This window comes from Amblyomma maculatum, chromosome 1, assembly GCF_055883805.1.
Source record: "Amblyomma maculatum isolate TAMU_Amacu chromosome 1, ASM5588380v1, whole genome shotgun sequence".
Classification (NCBI taxonomy): Eukaryota; Metazoa; Arthropoda; class Arachnida; order Ixodida; family Ixodidae; genus Amblyomma; species Amblyomma maculatum.
Genome location: NC_139344.1, coordinates 82,936,909 through 82,944,068, shown reverse-complemented (window position 1 = coordinate 82,944,068; position 7,160 = coordinate 82,936,909).

The window sequence follows — 7,160 nt, the reverse complement described above, 5'->3', positions numbered from 1 at the left end:
GGTTCCAAAACCGTCTTCAGTGGAGCGGCTCACGTTCGTACACCCGTTTTTGAGGATCCTACCGGAACAAGAGTCCAACCACTGTGTTTCCGCAGATGTAGACATCTTACAACGATGGAAGTTGCAGCCTTCTAGACTTCCTGTAAATCGAGTTAAGTCCTATCTTGAGCAGCTTTCGTTGTGTCTTCTTCCCGCAGACAAAGAAGGGGGGTTTGCTGTACTGCTGTCTGCTCTTTTTCATAAAAAAAAAAGCATGTGATGCTGTGTCCTCCGCTTTCAACTGTCATCCAAAACTTAATATGTCAAAACTTAAAGCTGGATCAAAGAAACTATGCAAGAAATTGGACCTTGGGTCTGTTCTCAAAAAGATTACAGATTGTAAAAAGGAGTTACTTCAGGTTTTCTTCAGTGCAAAGACCCATAAACTGATGTACCGGTCCGTGCTATTGTATCTGAGAGTGGCACATGGCAAAAATCTGTGACCCTGTGGTTACAAGAAAAACTAAAACTGCTTTCTGTTCAAGATCCCTTCCTTGTCCGTAACTCTGAACAGGTGTTAGATTTTGTTAATTCACATGCAGATCAAGGCATTTTTGCTTTCTCTGTTGATATAAAAGACTTGTACTATTCCATTCCGCATGTAGCTTTGCTATCCTGTATTGAAGATAGCATTGATCAGTATGGGCCGATTGCCTTTCAAAATGCTTGTGGTATATCAGTGAATGGATTTTTAGAACTATAAAGATTTTACCTGACTTCGACTTTCATAATTTTGGATGGAAAACCATACCTTCAGAAACAAGGCATCTGCATTGGGTCGTGCGTAGCCCCCATCCTAAGCGATTTATTTTTAGCCCGGTTGGACAGGTCTTTTGCTGTTACAGTAACTGATACCAATATTATTAGGATTTTTAGATACGTTGACGACTACCTCATTGTACTTAACAGAAATGACGGTTCCTTCATGGATGACGCTTTTAATGTCGTCGCGCTGTTTCGTAACCATTTCAAACCTTTAGAATTAACATTTGAATTACCTGAAACAGGTGGTATTCAATTCCGAGATATTAACTTCATACTTCATCATGATCGGACGTGCTGGATGTTCAAACCTCGTGGCGAAAAACCATTGTTACTTTTCAATTCATCGCACTCTAAACTTGTGAAACGTTCCATTGCTCGCCTCTCATTTGTTAATTCTCTGAAGTCATCTTGCCCGCACCTCATGCATGACAGTTTTTCACAGCAGTGTAAGCGTCTAGAATGCGCCGGGTACCCTTCCCATCTTCTTGTGTCCGTGGCCGAAGGCGTTCTGAAGAAAGTATGCCAGAAAAAAGCGGATGCCAGTCAACAGGCCCCGTGTAAGAAAGAAAAAATTTCCGTCATCCCTTACATTCATAGGCTGTCCCATAATCTCAAAAAAGTTGCGCAGCGATCGGGAGTTAGAGTGGCTTTTTCGGCTTCGAATAAGTTGAGTCAGCTATGCACTAAAACTTCGTCAGAAGCCAAGAAGGTGATAGCCTGCACAAAGAAACATAAAGAAAAATTTGTTAATTGCATCCAAAATGTAGTCTATCAGATACCCCTATCCTGTGGCAAGCAATAAATTGGTTAAACGGGCAGATGCCTCAATGATAGGCTTCGTGAGCATGGCCGGGATGTCAGTAACAGATGTTGTAAAGGTTTGTCGGCTCATTGCCGTGTTTGCAATTGCATTCCTCTCCTAAAAAAAAAAAAAAAAGTATGGTTTTAAAAGTGCATAAAAACCGGTTAACGCGTGAAATAGTTGAAGCTGAATGGATTACTCTTTTGAAAGACGATTGTATACGTAACCCTTCTGTCGCGTTGTTGCCAAAGGAGATTACGTATCTGGCTGATACGACTTGCTAGCGCATGTTCGTTTGGCGCATGTGATAGGCGGTGGTATAAAACCATGTTTTCTTCCTTGAATAAACATTAGTTGGAAGTTAGCGCTGTGTGTGTCTTCTTTCTCTGTCCTTGTCCTGGTGCGCTACATTTTGTTCCCTTCGATAAACTCCCTACGTTTTCGCTAACGAGGGAAACGCATTCACAATCAATATTTACTCATCGCCGTCTGTCGTCTGCTCTACAGTGCAGACGTGAATAAAACTTTTCTCGCCTATAATTACGTTTCGTCCATGGAAATACGCGGCAGGTTGTCCAATCATCAAGACGGAATGCAGGCGGCATGTCGCGATGCGCCTGCGGGGGAGCGTCAGGGCGCGTGCTCGTTCGAGAGAAAGCGCGCGGCGCACGTCGCGAAGGCAGTGAGCCGAGCCGGCGGCGCCCCAGTGTGTGTTTTTCTGCCACAGATGGCGTTGCCCATCAAGAGCCGCAGCGCCGCCTAGCGATGCTTTGGGAGCCTATTGGTAGTTGAATATTTTCTAGTTGGCAAGTTCAGGCGATTGTGTGGGTTAGTAGGTTGGTCAAGGTGCTGGCGAGCCCTAACGTGCGAGACGTGACAATCTGTAGAAATACAGCCGGTAGAAACGCAGGCAGGGAGATAGGCCCATTTGAAGGAGAAAAAATAACAGTACTCACGCAAGAAACTAACTGTCTGATCCGTTTCTGCATCTTGTTTTGGACATGGTGGTGGCAGCGTGCCGAAACTCGGTGCTTGAGGCAGCGGTAGATCGCGTGGTGCGTATCGATCTGAAGCGCTCTGTGTACTTACTGCACCTACGGACAAAACAACTGATGGGATGTCATCTGAAAGTGAACGGTTATGTTGGCTGTGTTCTTAAGCTTTCGAGCGACTGTAATCCCACTCTGGTACGGCCCACTGACTCTATATACCAAGCACGAACATTAGTTTCTCTGACGGTTTCGCGTGTCCATCTGGACGCCGGCATCGCGCCGCTAAACTGCCGACGGCTCTGAGAATCGAGTTTCTCGCACGCGATCAACCGACACCTGCACGAGGAATACCATCAACCATAGTGTGCACAGGAAACGACTCGTGCAGTACATCCTGCGAGTAGCAAAACAAGGTACACGCAGCAGACGAAGCGATACGAAGCTATCGCAAGTACACCTTTATCAGCCTTTATATCAAACAAATTCTACAACTGTAAAAAATGGAATGCTAAAAAATATATTTTCCTAATATTTAATGTTGTACAAGTTACTTTGCGCGAGTAAAGTGAAAATAGTTAGCTAGTTATTAGCAAAAACGCAGTAATGAGCGTAAGCAACCATGGGAGAACCATGATGGCGCTACACGAGTGTAGCAAAACCTTCTCGCCGCGCTTTAACCTTTTGATTTTACTTGCCGAGGAATTGCTTGCAGTTTTTGATAACGGAAATGAGCGTTACCATATTTATTAGCTCTAAATGGTATGTTATATATATTATTTTTGCAACTCAGCGGCTGTGACAACCAATGATAAACGGTAGTTCTCCTCCATGCAAAGTACACAACGTTTAACGGCGCCGGAATGCTATACTAAAGCTATATTTGGGGAAAAGTTGCTTGTGGCACTCTGACGTAATCTGTCTTTTTTTTCCCCCCGCTGTCACGCCAACGCTGAACTAAAACTCACAATATGCGGCCACATGCAACAGTAGGTCTGCACCATTCCAGTCATAAACACGACTCTCTTGCAATTGATGTCTGTTACTAATGGCTAGAACGTGTGAGCGTTCGTAGCCCCGGTGGCAAGCGCTGCTTCGGGTCGGAAGCAAAAGTGTGTGTGTGTGTGTTTTTTTTTTTCTAGTAAATTTTCGTCATTGCGCGCGTGCAGTCATGAAAAATTAAATTCCGGAGAGTCATACGAAGGGAGCTGTTGGCGTTTTTGGATGATGCATGAAGAATGGGAAAATGAAAAACGCATTCATGTGTGTTCTGTCAGAAGTGAACGCCTTCTTGCCGCGTAGCAGTGCAAGGTATTTCCAAGGCTTGTTAAAGGGTGGCTCCATATATATGCCTTACCACTGTATGCCAATGAGGACGTGTGAGATAAAAGAGGCAGGATTTAGGGGATATGGGATAACGCGATCGGCTTAGGGCATGTACGCGAACTGGCATCGACCAAGGGAACCGTAGACGTTCAAGCCTCCGCCTAAATTTTCATCACTACCGCAACAAGCCTATACCGATTCACCCACTCAACTTTCACAAATTGCAGGCCTTCATACTCTGCCTAGATGAGCGAAACTGCGCCAAATGAAGCTGAGCAAAGCATGTTATGTTTTAAAGTCGCTAACTCATAACTTTTTCAGGCTAAATCTGTCTCAATTATTAAACTTCAAACGCGCTCCTCACGCTCAACAAGTGCAATTAAATAGATTAAAATTTCGCGCACTAGTAACTGTTTTCGTACTTTTTGTTATATTTACGCGGGCGGAATGAACTGACTCCGTATATTGCTGTGCAGACAACGTCTGAAAAATTTGTTTTCTTGCTGAAGACACTATTTTGCTTAACTGCTGATGATGTCTGAACTCTGTTTATTTATTTTACCAGCTTCAAAGTAGTTTTGTTCGGGCTCTAAACAGTGGCCAGCAAGAGCATTTTTTATCATTCACTCGCCTCTTTCATTTTAATAACTCATCTAGCCTGGGCATTTTGAGGAAAACAAAAATTTGCCTTAATATCCCCGCCCCCATCTTTACGCAAAATGTAGATTACGTCAATACCTCCCAGTCATCGCCCACTCCTAGGAAACCGCGGATATCGCAATTAGTGAAAAAATGACGTCCCGAATGTCGCTATCGGAGAAAAAGAAAAAAAAAAAAACAATATGTTTTGTTCGCGCATCCTCCTGGATTTTGGCGACCCCAAAGTCAAAGCGCGGCCGTGCAGAAGAAAAACGATCGAGGTAACAAAAGTAGGCATTATTTTGTTTGCGAGCGCCAGGAGGTCTGTGCTCGATACGGAAGAGGAAAGCTCTAACTCTGCCCCGCGATGTGCAGCGCCGATACAGACGTATTCCCCATTCGATTGCCGGACGACCCTTGCACAATTTCGTTGGAACCAGTTATACGTTTGCGTGCAAAAGGTGGCGCTTTCCTTCGCAAACGATCAGCAGACGAACAATGGCGGCAGAGTAAAATGAATTTGATTTATAAAAGGAAAGGAGAAAGGATGCACATAAAATCGTACAGGCCGATTACCATAACATCTGTTATGTACAGGTTGGCCATGCAGGCGGTGAAACTAAAGGTGCAAGCATGGGTTGAAAGTAACAAGATACTCGGAGAACTTCAGAACGGCTTTAGAAATGGTAGGCGCTTAGATGATTGCCTGTCGTGCTTACCCAATGCATCGAAATATCTAGAGTGGAAAATAGACCTTTGTATTTGGCCTTCCTGGACATAAACGGGGCGTACGACAACGTAAGCAGGGAACTCCTGTGGAACATATTAAAAGAAGAAGGTATCGGTTATGAGATAATAGAGTTCCTAGAGGAAATATACCGGGATAACAAAGTAGAAATTAAATGGGAAGGAATAAGAAGTACGGAAGCTGTCAAGGTATGCAAAGGATTAAGACAAGGTTGTCCTCTATCACCGATGCTGTTCATGCTTTATATGATAAATCTGGAACGGAGGATACAAGACAGTAACCTAGGTTTCAACCTGTCATATAATTTAGGTGGAAGGGCGGTAGAGCAGCGCCTCCCCGGTTTGATGTATGCAGACGATATTGTGCTGCTAGCTGAGAGTCTGGAAGAATTGAAAGCTTTAGTTAAGTATTGCGGAGACGAAGGGGACGCTCTAGGCTTCAGTTTCAGCGCAGTTAAGTCGAGTCTGATGATTTTCAACGGCTCAACTGATCAGGGTCTTAAAATACAAGGCCATGAAATACCCAGAGTAGCAGAATATAAATATATCGGGGTATGAATAAACGAAGGATTGGCATACATTGGAAAGTATGAGCAATCACTCAAGGCCAAAGGGCAAAGAAATGCCGGGATAAGGAAGCATAGGGCATTGTGGGGATACAACAGGTATGTGGTTTTGAGAGGTATTTGGAAAGGAATTATGGTGCCCGGGCTTACTTTCGGAAATGCGGTTTTGTGCCTAAAATCAGAGGTACAGTCGACATTAGAAATAAATCAGAGAGCCGTCGGACGATTAGCACTAGGTGGCAAAGCCCCATGGCAAAGCCCATGGCAAAGCCACAAATGAGGCGGTACAGGGAGATATGGGCTGGGCATCTTTCGAAGTACGGGAAGCTCGGAGTAAAATATTTTATGAGGAACGCCTGAGGAAATTGGACCGTAACAGATGGGTAGCTAAAGTATTTAAATACCTTTACTTAAAAAGCGTTGACTGAAAATGGAGGAAAAGAACTAGGAAACTAACCAGTAAGTAAGCTGGTAAGAAGGACGAAGAAATAAAGAGCGTTAAGCAACAGGTGAAAAACACAGAAGATAAAAATTGGATAAATTCGATGAAAAAGGAACAGAGTGTGGAATTATACCGAAAGCGGAAAAGACAGATCGGGAAGGAAGCTTTCTTTGATAACGCAAGATGCAGTGCCTTACTTTTTGAAGCTAGATCAGGGTGCCTTAGAACACGGAGCTACAAAAAGAAATTTAACAATGAAGATGACGCATGTGGTAACTCCAGTGAAACAATTGACCATATTATACTCGAATGCAATGGGATCCATCCGGAAGTCGATGCAGGCGCAGCCACTCTTCCTGAAGCTCTGGGGTTTAGAGATACCAGTGACCGGGTGAATAAACCGGCGGTGGAAGCTAGCAAAAAACGACTGGAAGATTGGTGGCTTAAAAGCAGAAAAGTGACCTAATGTTAGTATAGTAGAAAAAAAAATTCAATAAATAGAATGATGGTATAGTTAACAAATCTAAAACAATACTTCAGATATAGGGAGAAAAGCCCACATGATAGCTACTGCTACGGTGCTACCACCCCGTTTCAAAGGGGACGCTCCTATATTCCATCCATCCATCCATCCATCCATCCATCCATCCATCCATCCATCCATCCATCCATCCATCCATCCATCCATCCATCCATCCATCCATCCATCCATCCATCCATCCATCCATCCATCCATCCATCCATCCATCCATCCATCCATCCATCCATCCATCCATCCATCCATCCATCCATCCATCCATCCATCCATCCATCCATCCATCCATCCATCCATCCATCCATCCATC